Source organism: Leptinotarsa decemlineata, unplaced genomic scaffold (assembly GCF_025532065.1).
Source record: "Leptinotarsa decemlineata unplaced genomic scaffold, Ldec_3_MD MMD2_tig00026330_RagTag_RagTag, whole genome shotgun sequence".
NCBI classification, from domain to species: domain Eukaryota; kingdom Metazoa; phylum Arthropoda; class Insecta; order Coleoptera; family Chrysomelidae; genus Leptinotarsa; species Leptinotarsa decemlineata.
This window is the reverse complement of record NW_027412690.1, coordinates 6,691,241-6,704,803: the sequence shown is the minus strand read 5'-3', so window position 1 is coordinate 6,704,803 and position 13,563 is coordinate 6,691,241. Positions and strand designations below refer to the sequence as shown.

At 36.8% G+C, this 13,563-nt stretch overlaps 1 protein-coding gene across 3 annotated transcripts in view; it reads left to right on the top strand.

The window, feature by feature from the left end:
* The window catches only part of LOC111507620 (acyl-CoA Delta-9 desaturase), a 53,706-nt gene that overhangs the window by 21,432 nt on the left and 18,711 nt on the right, over positions 1-13,563 (top strand). Inside the window, exon 1 of one of the 3 annotated variants that reach the window (XM_074182858.1) lies at positions 6,755-7,000. The exons of the other annotated variants lie outside the window; for them this stretch is intronic. The gene's annotated coding sequence lies outside the window, so the exon portion shown is untranslated. Of the gene's footprint in view, positions 1-6,754; positions 7,001-13,563 lie in introns of those variants that run through there. 3 annotated transcript variants of the gene reach the window in all.

Here is a 13,563-nt window from a genome sequence, read left to right as displayed (position 1 = left end):
ATGATTGAATGCAGAGAAACTTTTGGTTCAAATAAAAAAAGTTTTATTGTCAAAAAAAAATCGGTAATCGTCCCATTTTTCCATCGAAAAATTGACCAATTGAATGTGTTCAGATCCAAAAATAGCTTATTTTTCTGTGAAACAAATGAAATTACCATTAAAGACAGATGTCTTGTTTAGCAGTCATTATGCTTTGGGATACTCTCATATCAGGTAATCTCAATACTTTGAGGTGAGGTCGAGTAAAAAAAAATCCATTGTTTAGACTTGGGAAGTTATGGAGAATTCCTAAACTTACTAGGAAAAAATCCTCAGTGCTCTGACATTTCATAATGAAGTACCGGAATTATCAAAACAAGTAGGGAGTTTTAACATATTGATCCGTCACTATATATTATAAAACAAAGTCGCTTCCCGCTGTCTATCCCTGTATGTGCTTAGATCTTTGAAACTGCGCAACGGATTTTGATGTGGGTTTTTTTTTATTATCAACACGCTTTTATTAGTCTCAACTGTATGTATGTATGTATGTATGTATGTTTGTTTGTAACTCAATCTCGGGATCTGTATTTGACAGAATTATCGACATTATTGCTTGATCTATTTGCGGGCAGATGGAGCTGTACGTAACCTCATTGATATATCGACATTATTGCTTGATGTATTCGCGGGCAGATGGTGCTGTACGTAACCTCCTTGATATAATTCGAACTCACTTTACATGTATTTCTTCATTTGAAAAAAGTAATTTTTTCAATAACACGCGCGCCTGCTGCCTCACTTGTAACACTTCTTTGCGCGCCTGCTGCCTTGGGCTTGGTGGATGATTTTCAGGCGCTCTCTCCGGAATAAGAAAATATCGATGGTCATTTTTCTAAACAATATACGGCTGATTGATACCAAAGTTCAGATAAAATAAATATAGTCCTCAAAGACTAAAAAGCACGCTTTTATAGCATACAAAACTAAAAAAAATGAAAAAAAAATAGTTTAAAGAATTAAAAAACAAGATTTTAGAGAACATCGTACTAAAAAGTTAAAAATGATTTTTTTAAATAAGCTCAAAACAATAACGAACGAAAAATACTAGTTTTATTGTGAAAAAAGCGTGGGCGCTTTGTGCCATATTTTTTGTATATTAAGCGCCCGTCACTTTTTTCACAATAATGGTAGTATTTTTTGTACGTTATTGTTTTAAGCTTATTTCAAAAAATGTTATCAACTTTTTAGTTCGATTTTATCGACCTTCTTTGGGTAATTTTTATCTTCCACAATGTGAAAAATATAAAAATTACAAGTTACTGATAAATAGAAGATTTTTCTTTGTGAAAAATACTTTGATTTTTACGCAGTAACTTATCGGGATGAACTAAAAAGTTTGCCCTTCTACACTTGCTATAAAGTTCCCCATTATAATTTTTATATTTTTCAGATTGTGGAAGGTAACAATTACCCAAAGAAGATCGATAAAAAAACTGATTTTTTCCTCCACAAAAAATGACTTTCGTTGAATATCAGTTCGATGTTCTTTAAATGCGTGTTTTTTTTTAAACTATATTTATTCAGGCAATAGTTGTGCTGTATCAGCTGCTGCTTTGGAAATTTCGTAGTGCACATTTTTAATCTCACTCTCGCAGCTGCTTTCCTTAGTTTACTGCGATAATTGCTTACAGAAACCAAGCAAACTCCCAAAAATCAAAATTTCAACTGATTTGCTGTCAAATAGCTGTCAATCATTATTTCGCTATCATGGTAACTATCAAGATTTGAGATTTTCTTATTTACAATGACAACAATGATGTGATTCTGCCCGGCCTAGTCAGGAAAAGACGTATCTCTTGGGCTATGCCGGAAAAATTATATTTTCTCAAAGACCGGGAAGTACTCGTAAGTACTTTCCAGACGGTTGCTGAAAAAAAGTATTTTACATAAGCTGTATGCAAAAACTAAACAGATGAGAAACATAAACTCATAGATCCTTCTGGTCGGAAGATAAAGCTGTTAATCAGAAGTTTACGAAATCCACAATTCCATCACTAACACAAGCGGATGGTTCAATTGCAACAACAGCCATAGAAAAAGCAAATCTACTAGCTGAAAAATTTGTGTACCACTCCACAGTCGATTTTCTGGGAAAGGCACTTCCCACTATTCCCACACAAGAATCCACAATGTCGGAAATTCTTTTTCGACAGCGTCTAGTCAGGCGAATTTTGGTCTGGTTCTGATGAAGTGCCCGGCATCGTACTTAAAAAGTGCGCAAATGAACTAGCGCCAGTATTTTGCAGACTTTTCAACATGTCTTTCACAAAAGGGTCTTTCTTTCTTGTTGCAAGATTGCTCGCGTTCACCCTATTCCCAAAAAGGGCAAGAGAAATCTTTCACATAACTATCGTATGTCACCCATATTTGGAATAACGCAATGGATGAACATGGAGAACTAAGAGCTGTTAAGGGGGCTTTACACGCAACGATAAGTTGTAGCAATATCGTTTTGTGTAAAAGGGAGATTGCTCTCGATTTATTGGTACTGGAGTTGGAGTGGATGGTTGAAGCCGGCCGGCATCAATTTCTGGGAATCGTAACGATGTGTGCAGAATCATCCCAGCTTCAACGAGAAAAATATCTGGTCGAGACGGGAATCAAATCCACGGCCTTCCAATCGTGAGTCGGGCGCACTACCACCGCGGCCAATTCCGTCTGCAGATAGGAACACTGTCGAAAAAAAAAATTAACGCGTTGCGTACGGTTTATAAAAAAAAACTTCTGAAAGTTAAGAGTTCGGAGAAATCTGGGGCTGGTGCAGATGACATCTACAAATCTAGTTAGTGGTATTTCGACCGTCTTCATTTCTTGAACGACCAGGACTTTGCAAGACCAAGTAAGTGGCATTTGACTAGAAATCGTTACAATTTATCGTAGCGTGTAAACAGTGCTCTACTCTTTCGATTTGTTGGAGCGATAAATCGTTCAATCAATCGTGTAAAGCCCCCATTACGCTGGATATTCTAAGGCCTTTGACCGTGTGTGGTTTGAGGGTTTGCTGGCCAAACTTCGATGTTATGGCTTGTCGGATCATTTTTGAGTATGACTCATCAGCTTCATGAAATAACGTTTTCTGCAAGTGGCCGTCGATGAATATCTTTCGAATACTTCCACCATCAACGGTGGTGTTCCCCAGGAATCCATATTGTTTTCAACCCTCTTTTAATTGTATGTCAACGACCTATTGGACAAAACCAAGATACCAATATATTGCTTTGCTGACGACAGCACAATTGTCTTGTAATTCCATTTGGATTCCAGGACATCGACTAAGGAAGCACATCTTCACCGGCAGCAGGAGGTTGCATTTCTCAGTGAGAATCTAGAAGTGATTTCGAATTGGGGTGAAAGTAATCAGGTTCAATTCAATGTCACAAAACTCAGATATCGGTTTTCTCCAAGAAGATAATGTCTCCGAAACGGATATAATAATATCAGGTCAGACAAATCCGCTTTCTGCTTCGATAAGTTTGTTGGGGGTTGAAATGGACACCAATATGTCTAGGCACAATCATGTCGCTTAGAATGGAAAGACTGTTTTTCGAAAGTTTGGTCCACTGTTCCGAACCAGAAAACTGTACACACGTCAGCAACTTTTGATGCTTTATGAAGCTAAGATACGATCTTCTTTGGAGTATTGTTCTCATGTATGGAGCTCTGCCTCCAAACATCCCCTGAAGTTGGTGGATTCCATCCAGAAAAGAGCCGCGAACATCACGTGCAATCTTGATAGCCTGTGTAATGAGTACGCTACAAAATGCCTAAGTGCCAACTGTCATCTGTCTCGAGGGTCACCTAGCTCACAATTATGTCATAAATTCTTGATCTCTGTAATAAATTGTTCGATAGTTTGCCCTTCTTTTTGTTAATATGTCAAAAACTCATGTCTTCCGTACGTCAAGTTGCTTTTACGAATGAAATGCTGGTCAAACTTCTTCAATAATTCGTCTAAGGTGTCTTCCTCATCTCCAGTGAAAGTATTGTAAATTCTCATACCTTCTTCTCCTATCAACGTGAGGAGTTGAGCACATTTCGTCACTTCTTCCTTCTTAGCGATTTCGGTTGCTTTCAAATAAGTTAAAAACCTCTGCTTCCAGAACCTCCACTTTTCGGCAAGGTTACCGCACATGACCATGGGTAGTATGCCACGAAAATCCATGTTCCAGCTTTTCTTTGATTGATGAATAACTAACTATCCTTTCACTTTTCGTGTTTGCTGTTTTTCAGTATCGGATGATTGAAGATTTAATATTCAATTCCCATTTCTCGACTGCGCCATGTGTTATTGAATATATATGGACAGGATGGCTAGGGCTAGGATGTGGAATGATGCACGACCTGAGCTTGTTGCGTTCTTATTACAGCCTAGAGCATCGAAGAATGGTTGGAGATTTGTCTCTCTTCTATAGACACTCTCACAGAAAGTGTTTAAGTGACTTGGCACGTTTGACTCTACCAAGAGCGGCACATATCAGAAATATGTGACGAACTGTGGCTGCCCATCGTTTTGGGGTTCAACTCAGTACACCTCGAATTTCACTGTTTAAGAACTCTTTCATCTGGAGAACTGCGTTTATGTTGAATACACTTCCTGAGAACGGTTTTCCAAACGCATTCAATCTGCAACGATTCAATTTCCTGTAGGGCTTGTATTTTGTCCTTCAAAAAACAATCAAATTGTAAATTTAAAAAAAATGAAATTGAAAACTGTAGACCAATAGCTCTACTATCGACCATCAGTAAAATATTCGAAAAAGCCCTATATAATCGCCGTATAGCCTATCTAGAAAAGTTTGAGTTATTGAGTGACACCCAAAATGGCTTCCGAAGAGGCAAATCTACTACACGAGCGATTTATCAAGCCTTTTACACAGTGCTTGCTAGACAAAGTGAAAGAAAACACACTTTAATGATTTGTCTAGATCTGTCAAAAGCTTTTGACAGTGTCGACCATAATATATGGAATCGGGGGAATCTCAGCCGATTTAATAAAATCATACTTGCAAAATAGAACACAAAGAGTTGTTGAAAAATACCACCTCACTAACGAAAACATACAGTTAGATGAATCAACAATCTTGAGAGGAGTTCCGCAAGGATCAATCTTAGGGCCGTTGCTATATAATATATTGGAAGATTGGTTCACAAATAATCACTTAAAGTTGAATATAAACAAAACACAAGTAATAAACTATTCCTAACAATCAACTGCATGTGAATACTCAGCCTCAGCCTCAACAATATCAGCTTGCAAAAGTACAAAGTTCTTGGGAATTGAACTTGATCTTAGATTGGACTGGAAATCTCACCTAACTTCAATAATACAAAATAATGCAAAATACTGCTATGCTCTAAGAGTGCTAACAAGATCAATAGATATAAACGCTGCTACGTGTGTCTACTATGCACAAGTTCACTCAAGGATCAAGTACGGTCTAATATTCTGGGGTGCTTCGACAGATGTCCCCAAGATATTTAAGATGCAAAAGCGATGCCTTAGAATTATATTTAACCATAAACAAACTGATAGTTGTAAACTCTCATTTATAAAAAATAAAATACTAACCTTATACAGCCAGTACATTCTTGATACTATACTATTTGTTAAGGAAAACACCAAACTTTTTGAGAACTCTAAAAGGACACACATATACTCTACAAGAAATAAGTCAGACTTGACCTGTTATACTCCAAATTTCTCATTTATTCTAAAAAACGTACCGCATACTCTAATAACAATTTACAACAAGCTCCCTCTTACAGTGAGGGAATTTTAAAACAACATTAAAAATAAAATTAAAAGCATTTTTACTTGAAAAAGCATACTATGCAACTGACGAATATTTAAAAGATGCTATTATTATTTGATCTATTTGACTGCAATCATGGACTCTAAGAGCCTACACCTACATGCTCTATCTTTATATGTATGCATATATTTTTGTGCAGTTTATGTACTGTACATCTTTCCTTCCTCTTTTAACCTTATATTATTGTGATATATGTTTATATTTATACTGACATGTTCTATGCCCTCAGGGGTACTGTATTTTTATCCTGAACAAATAAATTTTATCTATCTATCTAAATTCGGTGGTTTTGAACGACTGTTAAAAAGGTGTGATTTTCCAGATATATCTGAGTTTCTCAGTCGTTGCTGAAACTCCGAGGTACTACCTTCATCCTCACAGCCAACGCACATAGCACTGAAGATGTCTGCCGCAGCAGCAAACGGAACGTTTGGTACTACGAGTTCCTGTCAATAATGGTCTACCAGCCCGGATGTTGTTTTCTCTAATCATGACTCCGGCTGTGAATGACGGTTCTGTTCAATAAATGACAGCTGTCATTTGAGGAATATTGATTTGATTCATCTTGAAATCTTTCTGACAATCTTCTCTCGTCTTAATTTCAGTGTTGGTAATGGTTGAAGTGATGTTAGACAACCAAATTCCATAATTTTGAACGATAATTATGGGAAACTTGTATACTCAGTATTCATTTCACTATTTTAATTTTTTGCAACTATGATGAGCAAGTTACCGTCAAAAAGAGAATTACTTTCACCGATTCGTGAAAGTGAATTAAAAAATAATGAGATATGTATAGCTTGATAAAAGTATTTCTCTTCACGGTCAGATGTAGCTGTACAAATTCGCGAACTATTCAATATTTTAATAGTTCTTTTATTGTCAAAGGATATTATTCAGCGAGTGTTACTATTTATTCATTAGTTCAGCACTTTTTGAAGCCAGTGAACGTGCTGTTGTTTAGTGCTCCAGTTCGTTGATTCGTATAGTTGTCTAGGTGTAAGATTTTAAAAATACAGAAAATTCCATCCGACGATAAAGTAACAAGAAACTTCCAAGAGTTATTAAAAATGGGTTTTTGTATATTTGCAACAAAAAAACTCAATGAATTATAGTTGATGTATTGGAAAACATATTGATTTCAGGTGAGTTTAGACGACTTCATATTTTTTTGCTTTCTTCAGCACATTCCAGTAACTCTTCTTCAATACCATATAGACCAATGAAAATATTTCGCTCCATGAATTTCAATTCGGAAAGAAAATTACTCGGTCACACACTCCTTCAAAGGATTTTTTGATACTTTGCGCATTTTATTCAATAATTTACACAAATTTGAAATATGTACTAATGTAGAACTATGTTTATTATACGTTCGTTTTATACAGCCTCATCATTAACAAACACTGAGAATTGATCAAAACATATGAAGCATTCAAATAATGTTCGAATGCAAAAACTATGGATACCGATACGGAAATGTTGAAATGAAATATAATCGTTTCTACTATTTTTTTGGATATATAACCTTCCACAATCTGAGAAACTGAAGCAAAATTAGTAGAGAATCTGCTGAAGTCTAATGAAGAGCAAATTTAAAAGTTAACCCCGAAAAGTTACTGCCCATTATAAAGTCCAATGAGTCAGTATTCATAAATTATGCCTGAACATTGAAAAAATCGAAACTCATTATTACAGTTTATTGTATGATTTTCACTATATAGGGTTTTACAAAAACCGCGACACGTGTTTCGCTATACAATAGCTTTCTCGGGCGATAATAATAATAGTTACAACTATTTTATACTCCTACTTCTTTGCCTATTTTCCAATGAATGAAACTAGCTGACAAGGTCAGGTATAAATTCATTAACTATATGAATGAATAGATTGGAAAACAACGATAAAAATAAAAACAACAATAAAAATTATTTGCCGCTCTGGGGCGACTTCATTGATTCCAGTGGCGCATTTGCTCTTTCATCTGCAGGAAAACCCGGAAAAACCTGCAGCAATGTCCTCTCTCTCATAAAATAAAATTTAGGGTGTCTCCAAAATACCTTAATTACACTTTTCTTGCCTGGAAAAAACAGATTCAATAATGGCGCATCATTCAGTTCAGTTTGATCGTCATAAAAAATTTGGAGTTTTTAAATTTCTTCATTTCCATACTCTCCAACAGGTTAACTTTTGAACCTTTCTTCTGGAAATGGAGGGGCTTGTATTCATGGTTGATTAAATGGGTGGCATATGTGGAATTTATTTTTCCACTCTGGAAACTACTTTTGTGTTTCTTTATGCGGGCTTTGAACGTTCTTCTAGTTTGACCTATATAAAATATCGGACATGACCCACATGATAATTCATATACTCTCGATTTTTCTGAAACTGAACTTTTATATTTGTTATTCTTAATGTACATGCCTAGGTTGCTGTTGGTTTTGAAAGAATTATTTACACCTGCAGATAATTTGAAGTATTCGTAGTGCGTTGGCTTAAGTAGGTTGAGGTTCTATAACTTATATCCCCATCTCTTCGAATGGGTTAAACTTCCTTTAAAGCTTGGCTGTATAACTTTTTTAATGATGAGAATGTATTAGATTGCTATTGTTATCATTGATGACGGCTATATGTTTGGTTATGTTCAGTTCTTTATCGAAATTCGCATCTGACAAGAGAACATTTATCAGTCTGTGGTTTATACTGTTGAAAGCTGCCACTTTATGCTGATACGGGTGGGTGGACGAATTATGAATGATAATATCTGTAAGTGCTGATTTACGATCAATTGAAGAATCATGTTTATTGTTAACTTTCATTATTGACAAGTCCAAAAAATTTATAAAGTCATCCTTCTCCATCACCATGGTGAATGTGATGGAAAGGTGAAGAGAATTGATGAAATTCAATTGTCTGTTCGTTCTTGTGAAACATACCAAGATATCATCGACATATCTATACCAATACACAATGAGACTAAGTTTTCCCATTAAGGGTTTCCCATTATTGAAAAAATCAATTAAAAAATCAAATTCTCCATTCGAACAAAAGGATTATAATATCCTCATTCTGCAAATTGCCGTTTCTTCTCTTGCGCCAAGAAAATATACTAGAAACTTGTGCGAGCTGGCGATTAACGAGGTCTACTCGTACATCGTGAGGTAGACGGTCATTGGACACGGGAATTAGGTGATCTGAGTAGAGATATTGAGCATTTGTCTTTCCAATATTTCTGATGTAGTATGGAAAATCAATATGATCTTAGCGTTCGACAGTAGGGAAACTTCGGTGTTCAAAAAATAATCTTGATATTTTATCGACCCTTCTCCATTTTTCAAACATTTTTTTTCTCACCCTGAACTGAACAGTTCACGACGAATATGGTTCATTATCATTTGTTTTTGTTGTTTTATTATCCATCCACTTATTAAAGAGATCAACGAAATACCTTTAAACGTTTTTATCAACAATATACTATCATTAGTTTTCCATTGGCTCCATTAGAACGGCGATAAAAAATAATTGCGCTCCACAATTGTTTTGTGTTCATCAATATTATATCCTCAAAACTGCCTCATTTGGAAGTCAACTGCGTTCTGCATTATCGGTTTCTCTACGACCACGTTTGAAGTTAGTAAATTAACGTTCAATCGGTAATTGTCCCATCAAGACGAAGTGTAAAAATGAAACGAACTTGTTTTTGATACATTGTTTTGGAAATATCAAAAGTAGTGTCAGTCTCAGCACAATAACTCACAAACTTATTAGTAGAATATCATGAAATTTCAACAGGTTTTATTTTGAAGGTTAGTACTAAGTGAAAAAGCAGTGTATACAATAAGACCATCGCCATCTATGTGTTAGGTCCGAAACTTTTCTATCCAGGTAGTATTTCAGTCTTCTTCTGACAAGAGTTCAAAATTATAACTTTATGATTCCTATATCAGTAGAATCGGAGATTGGGCGCTTGAGGAAGCCAAATAGTTCGCTGGACTCCATGGAAACATCGAGAAAAGCTGAGATCAATCTGAAAGGGAATGCCAAAGTCTTTCATTCCCAAAACATTCTCCATTACTGAATTCAGCATAAAATAATTAAAAATAGAGCCCATGGGTGCTCCTTTCAAAAGACGTAGCTTTGCAATTTGAGAGATTGAATAACTTATTTCTTCTGCACCAGCCAGATATTTTAACAATGTCATTTTGAATTTCAAGACAATCGTTCACATTACATACTTACTCAAACATTTCAAAATCATCCGTGTACAGTAGATATCCCAAAGAGACTCCTTGAGGAAGGTCACTAAAAAAAATCAGATCAAGTAATGGTCCTGAAATAGAACCTTGTGGTACTTCCGAAACTGCTAGGTAATAATGAAACGTCTCATCATTATGCATTTGAAGATAAGATACGTTAAACAAAATCAGGTGACTGATTAAATTTCAATTTCAACAACTATTTATCATCATTACTGTATGGAAGGTCTTAGCTGTATGAATACAATGTACTCAACGAGTACGAGAATATTTTTTGGGAAATGTTGCGATTTGATAAAGGAATTTGTTATTCTACACGGTTGCCGAAAAAATAGTGTAAGCAGAATGTCCGAAAACAGTATTTTCCAGACTTGTTACGTAAGTAACTAATTATCGGTTTTCTCAGTAGAAATTCACTTCAATCTCAAGTGTAGCTCGCTTAAATGAAGATATCGACTTCTTTCTATACATTTCACTTTCTCCTTGTATAATGCCTTTAACTTAATCGGCTTCATCATATATCTCAATTTATTCAACACTGAGTGTAATCTACGAGTTTATATTATCTTACAATGCACTCACGTATTTCAAAACTTTCTTCAAATCCCAAGAATGCAAATCAAGCAGATTATTTCGAGAAAGCATCTCAGTCGTTGTTCTGTGTCAGTGGGTCAATGTTCGATCATGACTCAAGTTTGAGAACGCAAGTTCTCTCTTTGTAGCAAGTTCCGTTTATTGTTCAAACCTCCGTTGGAGAATACTTTCACTCAACATTAAACAAACGTGCTAGTTCAAAGGTATGTTTTGATGTTCTCTGTGTTGAGGTGTTGGTTGATGGCCATGACATTCGATTGGAAAATTATTCTCACTTCAGTCAGTGACCGGATGGGATATGCTAATAATTGATGAACGTGGACATTACATTTGCTATAATGTAAGAGTGGATTGCTATTTTCTCAGTGCTCTCTCTGAGAAAGCATATTCGCTGTCTGGGTCGAAACTCTCACAATCAGAATCAATGAACTCTCTTCGTTTGAAGAAAAACTGAAAATTCCAAAATATTAATGAAATGCTATTCACCTACTAAATGACTAATAATGCGTAATATATGGTGTTTAGGAAAATACGATGTTACGAAAGAAATTCGTATAGAAGAGACGGAGACACAAAAAATACATGGTAATAGCAAATAATTTACAGAATACAGTTTTTAACCTTCTGATCAAGCTGCTGATAGTGGAATTAATTTCATATATTCAATCGAATATTTTTCACTGCTTTTTGAGTTCAAAACCTACCGCAATCTGGAAAATAAACCGAGCTCAATTATGATAAATTGGTTAAGGCTTTCGCGGCCAAGATTTTCAGTGTTATGATCTTCGTTTGGGTTTGAAGGCTGTCGTAGTTTGGAACTGTATCCTAACGTTTTGCCAGAACGAGTGGCTGGCTTCTTCAGAGGTTTATTCATCTTGATGGTTCACCGATGACTAGTGATTTCTAGTTCGCATGCTGTATTTATGTTGACACAGGTAGCCCGCCTTTCTAGTTGGTGCGTTGTTATTGACCGGAGTGTTATTACCTGTTATATTGCGTTGCACTGCTGCCTCCTTAGCATCTTTGGCCGAAGTGTTATTACCTGTTACATAGCGTCGCACTGCTGCCACCTTAGCATATTTGGCTGAAGTGGAATTACCTCTTACATTGCGTTGCACTGCTGCCACCTCAATATATTTGGCCGAAGTTGTAATATCTTCTACATTGCGTTGCACTGCTGCCAGCTTAGCATCTTTGGCGGAAGTGGTATCACCTGTTACATTGCGTTGCACTGCTGCCACCTTAGCATCTTCAGTCGAAGTGTCATTACCTGTTACATTTCGTTGCACTGCTGCCACCTCAGTATCTTTGGTCAAAGTGTTATCACCTGTTACATTACTTTCGCAGCTTTCACGGCCAAGATTTTCAATGTTATGATCTTCATTCGGGTTTGAAGGCCGTCGTTATTTAGAACTGTACCCTAACGTTCCGCCAGCACGAGTGGCTGGCTTCTTCAGAGGTTTATTCATCTTAATGGTTTATCAAAGACTAGTAATTTCTAGTTCGTACACTGTATTTATGTTGACACAGATAGCCTGACTTTCTAGTTGGTGCGTTGTTATTGGCCGGAGTGTTATTACCTGTTATATTGCGTTGCACTGCTGTCTCCTTAGCATCTTCGGCCAAAGTGTTATTACCTGTTACATGACGTTGCAGTTCTGCCACATTAGCATCTTTGGCCGAAGTGTTACATAGCGTTACATACATAACATACCTGTTACATAGCGTTGCACTGCTGCCACCTTAGCATCTTTGGCGGAAGTGTTATTGCCTCTTACATTGCGTTGCACTGCTGCCAACTTAGCATCTTTGGCTGAAGTGTTATCACCTGTTACATTGCGTTGCACTGCTGCCACCTTAGCATCTTTGGTCGAAGTGTCATTACCTGTTACATTTCGTTGCACTGCTGCCACCTCAGTATCTTTGGTCAAAGTGTTATTACCTGTTACATTACTTTCGCAGCTTTCACGGCCAAGATATTCAATGTTATGATCTTCATTCGGGTTTGAAGGCCGTCGTGGTTTAGAACTGTACCCTAACGTTCCGCCAGCACGAGTGGCTGGCTTCTTCAGAGGTTTATTCATCCTGATGGTTTATCAAAAACTAGTGATTTCTAGTTCGTACGCTGTATTTATGTTGACACAGATAGCCTGACTTTCTAGTTGGTGCGTTGTTATTGGCCGGAGTGTTATTACCTGTTATATTGCGTTGCACTGCTGTCTCCTTAGCATCTTCGGCCAAAGTGTTATTACCTGTTACATGATTTTGCAGTTCTGCCACATTAGCATCTTTGGCCGAAGTGTTACATAGCGTTACATACATAACATACCTGTTACATAGCGTTGCACTGCTGCCACCTTAGCATCCTTGGCCGAAGTATTATTACCTTTCACATTGCGTTGCACTGTTGCCTTTTTGGCCGAAATATTATTACCTCTTACATTACGTTGCACTACTGCCACCTTAGCATCTTTGGCCAAAGTGTTATTACCTCTTACATTGCGTTGCACTGCTGCCACCACAGCATATTTGGTCAAAGGGTTATTACCTGTTACTTTTCGTTGCACTGCTGCCACCTCAGTATCTTTGGTCGAAGGGTTATCACCTTTTACATTCCGTTGCACTACTACTACCTTAGCATATTTGGCTCAAGTGTTATTACCACTTACATTGCGTTGCACTGCTGCCACCACAGCTTATTTGGTCAAAGTGTTATTACCTGTTACATTTCGTTGCACTTTTGCCACCTCAGTATCTCTGGTCGAAGTGTTATTACCTTTTACATTGCGTTGCACTGCTGCCTCTTTGGCCGAAGTGTTATTACCTGTTACATTACATTGCCCTGCTGCCACCTTAGC